Below are 15,555 nucleotides of genomic sequence, written 5' to 3' on the forward strand. Positions count from 1 at the left end.
GGGCTCAAGAGTTAAGCCAGCCCAGCTGAGCTTGGTCTTTCTGCTTTGGATTAGGTCACTCCAGCAACAGAAGCAGCAACAGCCAAGCTGGGACTACATACATCTGCATACGCCTTCCCTCCGAATCTGCACAGAGGTGCAGCCACACACAAGTCAGCAGCAGCAAGGTCAGCTCCTTAAGCCACCCAACAGGTATTGGAGCTTCTCTGGAAACAGCATCTTCAGGTCACAGCTCAGTACCATTGTCAGACTGAGCAGCTGAAGCAGGAACATCATTCTAGAGACTAGAGCAAACACGGCAGATCAGAGCACATTTCTATAGCAATACAGGTTGCACACACCAGCCAAAGCAACTCACAGCAGAGACATCTCTCAGCTATGGATGCTGAGGTGATATATACCCCAAAGCAAGGCATGGGGCCGAGCAGGATTGGGCCAGGAGAAGACCGGGGCGAACACAAGACTGGGCAGGAGCACAAGCCCTTTCCCTGGTTGGGCAGGAGCAGAGCAGATGGGAGTGGGCAGAAACTAGCCCCAGCTCAGGGTGGTGACCAGCTGAGACCTCAGGCAGGTTGGTGGGGAGTACAGCCCTCCTCTGCTCCCCAGGGACATTGTTCTCATATGTCCTCCTCATAGATGCACCCTCATTTTCCCAGCCCAAAGTCTCCCCCCCGCTGAGAAGGATGTCCCTTCCCCTGAGATCCCACACAGATGATGATCCTGCTCTAGGGCAGATGCTCCAGGACTTGGGATGTGGGATCCAGAGCACCAGATCTGCATGGAGGCTGGAGAGTAGCCAACGGTCTCCAGCAGCCTGCAACACCCAGGGCTTCAGATCAAGTCCCTCTCAGCCAAACCAGGGTACAGCTCCAGCTCTTCAACACAAAAAAACTGAATTAGTTAAAGTCGTGTTGCCAGCTGTGTATTTAAACAGGAATTACACAGGGTTCCTGCTGTGGTTGTGCACCAGGTGCTGGTAGTGCTACCAAGGCAGATGAGGAAGGAGGGGCAGTGGGCCAGGAGCTGGGACCCCCCATCTCCTGAGAGAGGTGCTCAGGGGAAAGAGGGGCTCCTGAATCCTGCTCACATACAGGCAGGGTACCCCAGCCTGCAGCACCTGCCTCCTTTGAGCTCCCTGGCTCCTGCTGAGCTCTGACCACCGTGAACCTCAGGTCTAGGAAGGAAAAACATCATTGGGAGCACTCACAGCCACTGACTCCTAGCATAGATGCCCCGGCCCTGAACTGGGATCCTACAGCACAAGGTGCTGGCCAAGTGCAGACATCAAAGGTGGTGTCCGTGCCAAACTGCAGCCTCTTGGAGAAAAATGTTAGGGAAGCGATTATGAATTTGGAGCCTCCCAAAGCCCGTTAGCAGCTGGATCCTCTGGATGAATAAAGCCCTGCCAAAAATTAAGATCTGTTTCTGTGAAGCTGAAACAGCAAACTTGTTTGTCTTTCCTCCTTCCCCTCCCAACCATGTTGTTGTTTCAAACATTTACAGAGACCTTTATACTGTTTAAATAATGATGGGGGGGGCGGGGATTGTTTTCACTTTTTTGCCAGCTGCTCCAAGTCAGCAGCGCTTCACACACAACTTCTGGTAAATCAGGTGCTGTGCTTTGAGACAGTACCACCCACGCTGTCCTGGTTACTCCTGCCTCAGTTTGCCTGTCCCACACCTGGTCTGGCAGAAGGAACCCCCACGACCCCCCTAAGCCTGAGTCATGCCCCCACCAGCTGCCGGGGAAGGGGGTTACCCTGAGACTGGCGAGCTGCAGCAGCTCCCTCTCCTCTGCAGGCTCTGCTGTGTGCCTGTGCCAGAGGAGTGCCGGCAAGGGCAGCCCCTGGTTTGCTAGATAAAGGGGTGCATGTCCAGCTCCCACCACACAGCCCCCCCCAGCAGCACTCCCCAAGCTCACACACCAGTGATGGTGCACCCATATGTGGCGGGCAGCCGTGGTGGGGCTTTCTCCCCCTGACGTGGCGAGGAGAGGTGGAGGAGGATGCCGCCGCGGCTGAGTTCTCCCATCCCTGAGCACAAGTGCTACGGAAGATCAGCCATCTCCCGTGGTGCGTGTTCTCCCGCCCACCTCCATCGGCAGCAAGGCTGCTTGAGATGACAGCTGAGGGGAGAAAGGAGAGCACTTGAAATGTGCAGGGGGAGAGACGGCTGAAGACAGACCGACCTTTATGCAACAGCAGAAGCATTAGGTCAACAACAAAGCAGCAGTACATGTGTTGGTAGTTAAATCAGAAAGAAAGGCACGTGAGTCTCTCCCTCGTGGGCAGGTCTCCAAGAATTCGGGGGTTGTCTTGGGCTGATTGAGTTTTATTTGCAACCTGGCAGAGGCCGGGGGGAAAGGGAGTGAGGAAGGCTGTTGAGGGGAGCTGGAGGCTTTTTGCAGGATGTTTGGACTGAGTGAAAGGACAGAGAAATGTGTATGAGACATGCTGTGGAAGCAGGATGTGGGATAGAGAAAATGTTTATACAGTCAACCATGGACTAATCCATGGGAGGCTTTGGAGACCATAAAAGCCATCTGCAAATGGATAGATCATATTCTGTAGGAAACCAGTGGTTTAAAACAATACTACCCTCACTCTTTGATCTCTTCTAAAGAGATCAGACTTGGGAGCCTGAAGAGAAGGGAAGGATAAGCAGATCCATAAGTTCTGCCCACACAGGCGGGGTGGGTAGGAAGGATCATTCATGGGCCATCAAACAAAACTAACAGGAGCCAGACACAGAACAAACGAAAGGAAGCTGGTCCTTCTCACAGCACGGACTGACCTGTGCAAGTCCTCCCTGCAGGAGGGAATGGCTGTTACAGGTTGACAGGGGGACTGGGCAAGTTCATGGAAAATAAAATAATTGAAATCTCTGTTCCAGAGAAAACCTGTTAGTGGAGGCACTGAACTGACATCTGGCTCTCAAAGTTCACACCCCTCAAATGGTTGGTGGCTGGGAAGGTACTGGGAGATGTACTATATGTAATCACCCTGCTCTTGTACTTCCCTAGGCAACCATTTTGGACCTCTCTTGGAAAAATGATGTTAGTCTGGATGGCCCTCGGCCTGATGCTCTGCAGCAGGGTTCCTTCAAGGAGATGTCACCCAGAGGCTGCCCTCAGCAGATCTTCTTACAGACAGCAGGAGTTAACTGCAGGGCTTTACCCAACTGCCCTCTAATCTAGTGAGACCTCAGTTTACCACTATGGACTTGGTCAAACTAGGCATTTGGCCTGCTTTCCCTGCATAAGGGCAAGAAAAATGACCTAACGGGTCCTGAAATAATGTGCCCTTTCATCATTTAAAGATGTTCTTTTCCACAAAGCAATGAAAGCAGCAGAGATGCTATTCTCAAAAGTACCTCAAAACAATTATCTCCTTCCTCTGGTATAAACGATGGGAAGCAAGAGGTAAGCCAGAGATATGGCATTTACAATTCTCCATTTTCAGTCTTCAGTAGGAAGAAATGTTGGTGATTTGTATTGTGCTTTGACACAACCGCTTGACCTCAGTGCAGCTTATGCTAATTACTTGCAAGAATATGCTTGTTGGCTCCGTGCGTGCCTAGCATATTTCTTGTATCTAAGCTTGATAGATGAAATATTGCTTATATGACAGTGCAGATTGGGTTGACTGAATCAACGGCTGGTTGGCCAAGCAATCCAAGCAAACAGAAAAACTGTTTGCAATAAAAGAGGACCTGAGAAGTTACTCATTAATATTGCCTAGATATTTTTATACCAACTCACTCCTTTTCTGCTTACCGTGCTTTTAATCTCTCAGGCTGACACAGAAAATGGAGAGGATCCATCTCTGTGCTCAAAGCAAGGTCAACTCTCCTCTCCTGGTAACTGCTTATCTAGCTGGGCCTTAAAGACCTTCAGTGATGGAAATCTTACGCCTGGTTTCACTAGCTTTACAGTGTTAACATTTTTCCTACTATCTTTGAGTGCATTTGTGTAGCTGTACACATCTTCCATCTCTGGGTATGCTCTGATGATATATATTTTAATTAAACATATTCATCCATGAAGAAGCTGGATTCCTACTGCTGTTGTTCAACAAGTGCATATGTCTGGCCCCAGGGATTATCTATGCACACACCGCAATCGGAACAATTTGTTGTGTGCTCTCTGTTCTGATCAGCTCCTCCAAGGAACGAAGCTGTGAACGCAATCTGGCTAGCTCTGACAAGATGGTCACTTTGCCTGGCTGGGACATCAGACCTGAGGTGATCAAGTCAGCGGATCAGTTTGTCTCTGTTCCCCTGACATCATCTCCTCAAGCTCCATTCCCTCTTGCACTTGAGGATGGTACCTTAAGACAGGTTTTGGTGCACCGTGCCCAAAACTCAGTTGAGGAAATAGGGAAGAAGTGGGAGGAACAGCTGAGTGGCTGAAGTTGACATTTCTTCTGCTGTTTAGCACCGTCGGGAGGAGAAAGGGGAGCCTTTTCTGTTCTTCACCTGCAGGAATCCATATCATGGCACCTGCAGATACCACCATGCTCCCAGAAAAGCCATCCCTTCGCTGCACAGATATTCTGTAAAGATAAAGCTCCTGTTATTCAGTGTACAAGGGTCAGCCTTTAGATAGGCCCCAGTTACAGCAGAGCATTTCTGAGCCTGCTAAAATTCCACGTAAGCACACAGGACTTGCTGAGGAGGAATGGGTTTAAGCGTGTATTTAACATTAAATGGAGGCTTAAGAGCTTGCCACTGGGAGAAGGGAAGAACGTTTTGTTTGCAGCGTGCCTTGTCCTGTGTGGGAAGATGCTGCTGCTGTCTGCTACTGAGCTCCAAAGAGCCTTTCTGGTATTTCTTGGGACTGATTTGAAGCAGCAGACACCAGGATCTGGGACCTCATGGCAGGCTTTTTTTTTTTTTTTTTAACACTACAGATCTTTTCTCTCCCAAGTCTGGCACCTGAAATACCAGCAAGCAATCTCCAGCCGTACCCCAAGGGACTGTTCTTTGTGCACTGCTGTGCACACAGCATATGTAAGAGAGGCAAGCATCAATCTAGCTACCCCCTGCACCTCGACGTCTCCTCATGCTTTGTACACTCAAGCCATGCAGGGGGCTGGTGCCTGCCAGACGCAATTAGCCATGGGGGACTAGCTTTTTAATGTGTTCAAATACCCTGGTTGCTTCCCCCAGCCATATGTGGAAGATGATCACCACAGCAGGGCATCTCTGAATAAACAGATGCTTTGTTTCTCCAGGCTTTGTGGAACCCTGTCTGCAAGGTGGGACCAGGAGAAGCAGGGGGGGGGAAATCAAGAGGAAATCAAATTGCTATCAGTAAGCATGGAGAGTTTCTCCCTGGAGGGACTTACAGGCAGCCAAGAGGGGAAATGGGTGGGGACCTTGTCCTTCAATTTAAGCGTGGGATCAAAGCCCAGCTGAAGTTGAAGAGGTTCTGTCATTGATTTCTGTTTGTGTTTCTGCCTTTCCCTTCTCTGTCACATATTCTGCCCATTCTCTGTTATCTGCTCTAGGGATAACCACACACCCTACAGCAGAGCTGCCACTTCCTTGTAAAGGGGAATGCTGTGACTTTGCAGGACAGATGCCGAAGTGCCTTGAGAAAGCCAAAAGACAGGGGCTTAATGTAGCATACGATTTGCTGGAGGAAGCAATCCCCTCCAGATCCTCTGCTGGGAAGTTGAGAGCAGCCCCAAAATGTTCACATGTAGATCTCCATGGCCTTTTAATAGCCTTCTTTACTTGCTCAACCTTTCAGAGACTGGAGCAAGAAAATACCGTAACTGATGGAGATTGGCCACAGGAAGTCTATCAAAATTATGTCCAAATTGCCTTTGGGAGCAGCACTGCGACTGCCTGAGGAAGGAGAATTTGTTCAACCAGAACTGTTCAGGCCAGACTCTAAGTTCCTTCGCATCCCTAGGAAGGTTCACAGACTCCAGAAGAGCCACCATGTTCTGCTGACCTCTGGGAGGCTTCGCCTTGTACTGCAGCTCCCGGGTGAAGTTTGCGCGCTGAAGATGTGTGTGACATGGACGCCCTCTAAAGGGAAGAGCTGAGATTAAGTCCCACACAGGAGAAATTGCAGAGATTTAAGAGAGCGTGGGCATGGGCGAGGCAATGACCGTATCTCTTCATCCAGAGTCTTTGTTCTGCCTCTAAAATATGCTTGGAAACATTATCTGTGCGCTGCAACCATGAGTAATTACAGTCAACCCACTGCACACTTAGCTCATGCCGTTCTGAGCTTTACATTGTCGAGCCAGTTCCTTACTTGGTACCTGGCAGAGCTTACCCATTTGTAGGCACAAGCAGACAGTTAGTTAGTCTATGGTCCAAGCAGCTTCCACCCAAAAATCAAGTGTATGTCTTCCCTCCTTCCAGGATCCAAATTCTGCACAAGGGAGGATTTTAGTTGTTTTATTTTACTTAAAAAAACCCAAAACCCTTATGTCCCTTGGGGACTTAAAGGGCTAATTCTAGTTGTGGGGTTTGATGTATTTGCTTATTTGGAAAGCTAAAAGTAGTCAGGCAGATTGCCAGTCACATCTTCACAGAGCAAAGGCCGCTGCAATAAAGGCTGCATTAATTACTGCTGTTCTGTAACATCATCCACCTTCCCACCAGGCCAAACACTCGTGCACCAGGCTCCTGTGGTGCAGGAAGGCGCTGAAGCTCTCATGCCCTCATGCCAGAGCACAAGACTCGCTGCAGGCTGCTGCCTCCCAGCTCCCAGGGCAGCCTGCTAGACTTTCTGCAGCTAGCAGAGGGCACAGAGGGCTGGGGAACACCTCGTAGTCAGCCACTTGTGTTGGAAGCAGCTTATTTTTAACAGCATGTTGGCATCTCTTTACAGCCTTCTTGCACCATTGTAAAAAAAAAAAGTGCCTCTTGCAGTCTGTTGACTTTTAAGAAACAACATGGGCTATTCTGGAAAGCAAAGGACTCACGAGTTGGGTTAAATCTATGCTCTAGAAAAAAAATAATAAATCAGGTTCTAAAACAGGAACAAGGCCAGGAAGATTCAGGCACTAAAAATAAACATGAAGTCACACTGCCTTTCCCTGGGAACTTGACTGTCTCGCCGGGAGAGGGGCCGGCTGGTGTGGGCAGCAGCACGGAGCCGTCTCCCAGCCATCGGAGGGAATCCAGGAGCAGAGACACCAAGCTCCTCATTAGCACAGCCAGCTCATGGGACTCAGCTCTTTAGGATAACACGAGGTTTTCACAGACTGGGCAGTCCGGGCAGCCAGGTCAGGCAACAGATAAGCTGGCCACGCCGTACTGATGCCTGCAAGACCCTTCCTCAAAGTCAACAACCTAGCACCCTACGCCTGTGCAGTTAGCTGTTGACAGGCATCAAAACCACAGGTTCTTGCCTAGTTCGACTCCACTGAACGTATTGTTCAGTCCAGAAACCGGCGTCTCGTTCTTGCTTGTGGCTTTCTCTGCACCAAAAAACGTTTAAGGCAAATGTCTGCGCATGCATCCACCACACCAGCCCATAGCTTAAACATTGATTGGTACCATTTCCTGAAGTCCTCGTAGCCCTTGTCCACGGGGGTGATATGCACAGAACAGTTAGAAGGAAGTACAGAAGAAATAGAAGTGACAGTACATGTAATCATGCATCGCACGGTAGCTATGCTAATTAATAACATATTTTAACCATAACATATTTCAATCTAACTGATTTTACAAAATCAAAATGTGTCCCAGGCCGAGTTTGAGGACTTGCTTACAGCTCTGGGGGATCAGGAGTTGATTGTCTACCATGACAATCGCAAGGCAAACATATATTAAAAGAATAATTAGAGCAATAGCTAACAGAATAAGTGCCCCAATACAAAGTAACAGAATTGTATACATTTTGTCTTCTCCTCTTGTGACTCTTCTGGTGGTATCAATTCACAGATGGTGTCTCTATCATGAGATGAGAGTGCCTTCTCTGAGTTATTCCCAGGGTTCTGGTCATGGTTGTTGATTGCAGCCCTGGTCTGCCGGAGTTGGGATCTGCGTACACAGCAAGAAAATGGATTTCCACGCCCCCAGCCCAGAGCGCATGTGTGGTTTGGGCCTGGGTACTCTCCTCATGGATTTTTCCTGCCTTATGGTTCTGTTGTTTCAATTCCAATACAAGTTACCAATGATTTTTGCCATATCTACCTCTCCCACCCCATAGGTAGCGGAGCAGCAGTCTCCTCTTACGTTGAAATTAAGGAGACCACGATTGACTTTTATGTTTGGTCTGTGACAATTACAATAGCCATGGGTCAAGTTTGGCCAGAACCAAAATGGAATCAGAATCTCCATTTAATTTTAACACAACAAATTACTCGGATACTGCATAGAAATGATTGTTGGGTCTGTACACATTTACCAGAACACTCTTTAGGAACACCAAAGTACAATTCCAATCCCTGACAATACCCTCTTACACAATAATATCACATTACTCAAGGCCAGAGCTATGGACAGATGACAATGAGCGCAGCCTTTCAGTGAGGCAGTGCTAACATGACTAATCAACAAGAAATCCAAATAGAAGAACCACAAGTATCCTGTAACTATCATTGTATACAGCGATGTCATTTAAATGATGCAACAACTCCATACTGTAAAAAAACCAATACTATAGATGCAGGACTAAGCAAGGGGTGTAACAGTTACATGGGGTATGTAAATGGCCAATTTGATCTAGCCCTCTTAGATTTAAATGAAACAAAACCAAACCCTCAATTGGGTGGCCCGTACCCCAAACATAAGGAAGAGGATGGTATTGGCTGTGTGGTAACTGAGCTCAGAAAATACTACCCCTAGGATGGAAAGGGGTGTGCACCCTGGGAGCCCTAGTCCCAAATATAACAGTAGTTAATAAGCTGCATGAACAGAGTGGATGGGTGAGGACAAACCAGAAAGACTCACAGTGCTATAGCAGATCGTCCTTATGCATTCCAGTTTTGTTAGATGGTTTCTCCCTTGGCTCAGAGTAACTGAATTGGAAAAGACAATCGTAAATATCTTCACCGTAATTGAGAACACAGAAAACAGAACTATGGACACCAGACAAGCATTACAAATTGAAGTGCCCAGTTTATCTCAGGTAGTATTACAAAATCAAATGGCCCTTGACTTACAATTGGCTTCACAAGGTGATTAACACAAGCTGTTGTGTATATGTAGATCAGAATGGTATAGTTTCCACGGATTTGGCAGAAATCTGGGAACAGACAGAGGTCCTGCCTCAGGTCACCAAGGACAATACATCCTGGGGCTTTGAAGAATTGCAGCACAAACTCACCTCTTGGCTACTGAATTGGACATGGTTGAAAAATTTGTTTGTAATGATCACAATGATAATCGGTATCGGTGTTCTAGCACGTATCATGATTCAGTGTTGTAGCTGCTGCTCACAATTATGCTTTAGAATCAAATATAGGAAACTGATATAGAATGAGACTTACAGGATATTACATTATCCTATAAGTCTCAAAGGGGGGGAGTTGATGCCTGTGAGCAGTTGGTGCCAGCAAGTTGAGGCCTGTAACAATTAGTGATAAGAAAAACATTCCATTATACCTTAAATATTCAGAAATTCTTTTACCAAACAATGTTTAACTTTGTATTTAACAAGGCTTGAGTGATTAAAATGTACAGAGAAAATATTCTAACCATGAGAATAGATACATCCTGGCAGAAATGCTCAAACAAGGCAGGTAAGAGAGAACAGATTGGCTGGACAACAGAGTTGGGAAACATCCAAGGAGAAGAAACTGGCCTCAAAAAAGACTTGTGACCATAAAAGGGAAAAAGCAGTAGGGGGCTAACGCCCCAAACGACCACTGACCACCACCCAAGACCCCCGTGCATGCGTGGTGTAGTTTTGCAATGCCAGCATTATGTACATGTAATAGATAAGCAGAAAGGTGGAGACTTCTTGGAAAATGTATGAATATTCATGTATTTAAGGTATATAAAGGATGAACTTTTGTTTTAGCATGTGCACATTAGGTAGAACGAACCCCCGTGCATCCAGCGCTGCAGTAAAGAACGCCTGCTTTCTAAAACTCCAAAACGAGTCTTAGAGTTCCTGTGACAGGCTTTTACGGTAACAGTACAACGCCCATGTAGGAAGCTTACTCTTGCTATCGCTCTGGGGAACTGGGCAACGTTCCGCAAGCACATCTTTGATTCCAACGTCTCAAGGGCCTGCGAATCCCCCACTTTGGCACTCAGACATTTCCGTTAAATACAGGGCTTTCATCTGTACTCAAGACGTCTCCACTTTCAGACTCATGTTTGTCTGCTTTCCATTTCCAGTCACTGGAGCTTTTCATCACAAGGATGGATAAAGTTTTGGAGGGAGAAAGTGGGTATTAGATATTCTTATTTTTCCTCCCCTTGGTTCTATTTACACTTCGTTATTATTTATAAGCTAAAGAGGACCCTATAGATTTCATGGCAGGTTTTAACAGCGAAGGCCAATCATAGTACACACTGGAAGCATCACATATTCAAAGCACGGCACATAAATTTACTAATCTCTGACTAATCCCCAATCTCCAGCTAGTTAGCCTTTTTGAAGTGTGCCCCCTTCCTACATGAGCTAAAGCTTGTTCAGCCTTTTGAAGCATTTAGCGTGCTAAATACAATCACGCGTGTCTCCCCAGTAAACAGGGCACATGAAGAATGAATAAACGCCGTTAGTGAGCACCGTGACAGTGCAAGAGCTCTGCGTATGGAGCCCAGGCCCAGCTCCAAGTGCATGTGCCTGTATCACCGAGGCTGACCCCCTCCACCTCCATGCTTCCGTGCATCAGCTGCTGAGCCCTTGGCCAAGGTTACAGCTGTAGAAGTGGCCTCTGGAGGAGCCGACCCTCACCCTAGTGATGAGTTACACACACTTCGGTCTTTGCCTGTCTCCTATTTCTCCACCCTGGCAGACAGCGGATGGAGCGCGGGCCCCAGCCCTGCTCACAGCTCCTGTCCCCCAGACACCCCCTATCCCAGCTCACCCCCACGCTCCCGGGGGCCAGCCCCGAGGTCGCGGTGCCTCGGGCGGTGCCCGGGCCCTACGGCGGCGACAGGGCCGGGCCGGGCCTGCCCAGCGATGGCGGCTGCGGAGGGGCGGGACTGCCCTTCCCATGAGCCCCCGCGCCTCTCGCGAGGCTTGGCGGGCGCGCGCAGCCCCCCCTCCCCCCCCACTTCCGTCTCCGCGTCGACATGGCGGCTGGGCCGCGCGGGGTGAGTAGGGCGCGCTGCCATCGCCAGGCATCCGCGGGCACGGCGGCCCCGAGGGGCGCGGGGACAGCGGGAGGGGGAGCGCAGCAGTTTTGCGCGTCGCCGCGGCTGCCTGTAGGGGTGCGGCGAGGCCTCGATGTCTGCCTGTGGGGACGTAATGTTGCCCCCCCCCCCTTCCGCCATGGCGGTAGGCAAGGCCGGGCTGCGCTGGGCCCCATGGCTCCTGCTCGCCGCCTGGACGGGATGCGCCTGGCAGCACTGGTTTTGTCTACGCTTGTAGCGGTTCTTCCCCAGCAGCGCCTGTGGGAGGGTGTTTAATACGGTAGCTGCCGTAGCTCAGCCTGAGCGTTGCCATCAGCGCGGTGCCGGGGCTTCTCTGAGCGCTCTGCCGGGCTGAGCCCGCATGACCCGTCCCCTCGATCGAGTACCCACGCAGAGAGAGGGCCCTGGGGCGAGTCCTAGCCAGCGGGTGCCGTTGCTGCCCGGGCGAGGAGCACGCTGACCCCGGAGCCGGGAACAGGTTTCAGTTGTTGGGATGGCCCCACCTGGCCCAGGTTTGGCTGCTCTGGAAGCTGAGCTAGTGATGATAAGGTTATCCCTGTCTGAAATTGATCTTTCCCCTGTGGAAGCACAACTCTGAGGCTCAGCACTAAAGACACAAAGGTAAAAGAAGGGTCTGTTACATGAACTGACACTCCGTCCCCTTTCTGTTTCAGAGCATGGCGTGGTGTCAAGCAAGGGTGAAAACACTCACCTGCCAGGGAAGCCGATTCCTTCACCAGACTGACAGTAAACCTGCACCAGCTGCACAATGGTGAGAAACATCAGCATCTCTCTTGTCATAGTCTAGTTTTCTCACCTCTTGCTGAGCTATGGAAATAAGAGTCATTGTGCTGTGTCAGATGATATCCTCCTGTGTTCCTGAGGCTACTGGGAGGAAATATAAAAGCCCAATGGCTTGATTAATGTAATTAAGCCAATCAAGGCTGTAGCTTTGTTGCAGCTGCCACCTGAGTGTGCAGCCCTTTGCTGCCATGGAGCACAAGTTGAAAGGCAGCACAAAATGAATGGGAAATTTACTGTTGTTGGTGCCCAGCAGAGCACCTGCTTGTCAGCGTGGTCAAAGATGAGCAGGATTAGAAGTCGGAGGGATTGGATGACAGCCCATTATAGAGACACTTGACACAGCCCATCTCATAACTGTATTTGTCACAGAAATAGACCTAGTGAAAGAATAATTGTTCTGTTTGCCTGCCGGAGGTGCACTGGGGCAGTTGCAAACTTGGATCAGGTTGCTGGGGGTGGGGAGGTGCAGTTCATGTACACCACAGGGTCATCCTAGAAAGGACACACCCTGAATCCTTCCCCAGAAGGGAGGTGTTTGTTTTAGGTCTGTTTGAATGCATTTCTCAAGATAGGCCCATAGACAGTTTACATCCTGGATGAATTGATTATTCTTGTGTGCAAGGAGGGAGTTGGACTGAGATGTTTCTGTATGATGATGAGGAGGGTGTCTGCTTCAAACAGCTAAAAAGGGTCTAAACCACCAAAGTCTCGAGCTGGTGGGTTTTTTTCTAAGCAATGATTTAAATAGCATCCACTTCCCAAAATTTCTTATCTCTGAGTGAGACAACTCACAGGCAGGCATGATCCTTTGTCCCCGAGGGACAGGTTTCTGCTGTGCTAAGTTTGTGAGACAAATTTGCCTGCCTCTGAACGGAAAAGTTCCTGACTTGCTCTTGTTTTTTTCAGAAGGGGTGGAGAAGAAATGAGTGGAGGACAAACTTTATTTGTTGCTAACGGTGTTCAATGCAACTTGTATTTAGGAGGAAATCGTCCTGCAGAATCCTGGGGTTGTACTGTTGCCTGAAGACAGCTTTGGCAAGAGGGCAGCTGCTGAGCTGAGCTTCAAGCTGGTAAGAGAATGCTTCAGTATTGCATGCTGCTCATTTTTAATTTATTAATTATATGTCAGATCTGTACGCTGCGTGACTCATCTGCTGAGCAGAATATCTAGTCTTTGAACGCTTACCAGAAAAAATACCAGTCATCAGGAAGAACGCTGGTCATCAGCATGTTGGCATCTGGGTGTCTTTGCTGTATGTAATTTTGTAGAACTTGAGGAGTTTATATAGCCAAGGGCGGGAGAGAAACTGAGCCTGTGATGTGCTGTTATCCCTGTCTGACAACTCAGCTGTGAGGGAGAAACAACTGTACACTGAGGCTTATATATTTCCCTTAGTGGGTCTCTTACGCCTTGCAAAGACTCAGCTGACACGAGTGGCACCAGGAGGGCAAAAGCAGCGTCTCCCCTTTCCTCCTGCCCTTGCGATGAGTGACTGCAGCACAAGCCCAGTCCCACTCCCACTGGCTGTCCGGCCACCAGCTTTCCAGAGCCCAGATACAGGGGCTGTAAGTGCTGCCTGCTGCTGTCATAGCACCGTTTAGATCTGTAAAGGGCTTTTAAGTTGCTGATCCAAACAGTGAGGCACAGCTGCAGGTTGAAGGGCAGATACGAAATGCCTTTTTATTTGACCTGATGTACAGTCATTGAATACACAGGCTGCGGCAGCACTTTGTCTCGAGGTAGCTGACAGCTGCATTCTGCTAAATAATTTCATGCTTTATTTAACAGGATTTGTATTTGTTTGCAGAAGATCAATAAACATTCGCTGACAGGCTGAACTGGCAAATTTGATGACAGTGGACTTCTTAAGAAATCAAGGTTGGTATGCAAAAGGGGAGGAAATGGTACTACAAAGCAGCAGCCAGATGGGTTGCTCTGTCAGTACTGCTGTGTTCCAGTCACAGGGGAGAGCACGTGGGGCTTTCGGCTTCCAAGGAATAAGGGGAAAAAACTGAAGGGGCAGCCTGATGATAAATAGGAAAAGTGAAAGCTGCTCAGTGCTTTGAGAGTAGAGGGGGGCAGGAATTGTTTCAGAACAGACTTTTTTAGGAAAGCAGTTACAGTGTTGCTTTGTGGTGTCTCCCAACTTTAGAAGCAAAGCAAGGAAGATTGTTCGGGAGTGGGGGCCCTTCCCAACCGTGTAAAATGGCCACATGTCTGTAACCGCAGCTCCTCCTCGCTGCTGGGTGGCTGCTGCAGCTGCATCCTGGGTAAGTTCCCAGTAAAGCCAAAGAGGATTTGGGTACTAGTGCCAGTGGCTTGTGGGGAGCAAGAGTTTGTCTCCTGAGACCTGTACTCTGGATTAAATAGTACAGATCAGGAACTTTTCAGCTGACAGTTGCTTTGCTCTGACACTGTCTTTTTTCCCCTAGGACCTGGTCTACAGCTAGCTGGAGGAAAAAGTGGTTCCCTGCAGTCTTCTGTTCCAGAATAAAATAAGTTATAGAAAATATTGGGAGTTGAAGTTGGGTTTTTTGTAAAGGTTATCTACTTGAACAGAAATGATTTTGAGCAGGTAGAAAGGATTTGGGGTTAAAACACTTCCTGAAATTCAGGCAGTTGTGAGCTTACCCTTCATAGCAAAACCTGCTCCTCCCCAATACCTAGAGACTTCAGTGTCTGCAGATGCTGAAAGCTGAAGAAAAGCAATTCATGGTGACTGTGACAAAACTGCTTATGGCTAAGCTAGGACTGGTGGCAGAGAAGGTTCTTGTGGTCAGCTTCGAAGCTCAAAGATAAGGGAGAAGAGAGAGGCAGTAGTGCAGCCATCAGGTTCCTTGTCTGATAAGCCCTTGAAATGGAGTGTGTTTAACTGCAGGGCTGGGCGCCACCCTTGGCTAGAAAACCTCCTTTTTTGAAACAGGAATGAAGGGTGGGTGTGGTAGTTCCCGATGGGCACAAACAGCTCTGCCCAGGAGCTGGATGGGATTCCTGGCAGGATGCCGCCCCGTGACAGCACTCGTTTTAAAATCCTTTTGCCCAGTGTGTCGAGGTGCTGCTGACTGCCATGTTCAAGGTCACTTGCGTGGGCTGTGCTGAGGCTCGGCCAGAGCTGGTTAGAAGAGGTTTTGGTGCTGTTTTGGTCAGGTGATGTGAGGATCAGGCTCGTTCTTGTCATGAAAGAGGTTTTGCTGAGCGCTTGTGAATAAAAAACAGGCCTAACAGGCTGCCTTGTGCCATTGTAAGGTGGCTCTGATGCGAACAAATGTTAATTTGAGACCTGGAACACACGATGGGCTCCACGCTAGAGATTACATCTGGAACGGGTTTACAGACTAACCTTCTGTAATGCTGCTTGGAACTGGCTGGCAGGAGCCTGCTGTGAGCTTGAGGGGGTTGGAGGTTCCCTGGCCCATGGCCCGGGTATCTCTTGCTGTCTCCGCAGTAAATCGTTCCTCCCCAGCTGACAT

At 48.9% G+C, this 15,555-nt stretch overlaps 2 long non-coding RNA genes and 1 other non-coding gene across 3 annotated transcripts; 2 read left to right on the plus strand and 1 right to left on the minus strand.

Moving 5' to 3' along the window:
* Positions 1-6,490: 6,490 nt before the first annotated feature.
* LOC141932894 (uncharacterized) lies at positions 6,491-11,122 on the minus strand. The gene is made up of 4 exons (XR_012625954.1): positions 11,013-11,122; positions 9,135-9,217; positions 8,923-8,990; positions 6,491-8,010 (listed from the first exon to the last, which is right to left on the minus strand). It is a non-coding gene; the product is annotated as an uncharacterized LOC141932894 (long non-coding RNA).
* A 73-nt stretch (positions 11,123-11,195) lies between these two features.
* Positions 11,196-14,597, plus strand: LOC141932791 (uncharacterized). Its single transcript, XR_012625924.1, has 6 exons — positions 11,196-11,241; positions 11,955-12,052; positions 13,065-13,154; positions 13,893-13,963; positions 14,238-14,355; positions 14,518-14,597. It is a non-coding gene; the product is annotated as an uncharacterized LOC141932791 (long non-coding RNA).
* On the plus strand, positions 11,811-11,885 carry LOC141933283 (small nucleolar RNA R38). Its single transcript, XR_012626053.1, has one exon. It is a non-coding gene; the product is annotated as a small nucleolar RNA R38 (small nucleolar RNA).
* Positions 14,598-15,555: the final 958 nt, after the last annotated feature.

This window comes from Strix aluco, chromosome 21 (genome assembly GCF_031877795.1).
Source record: "Strix aluco isolate bStrAlu1 chromosome 21, bStrAlu1.hap1, whole genome shotgun sequence".
Lineage (NCBI taxonomy): Eukaryota > Metazoa > Chordata > Aves > Strigiformes > Strigidae > Strix > Strix aluco.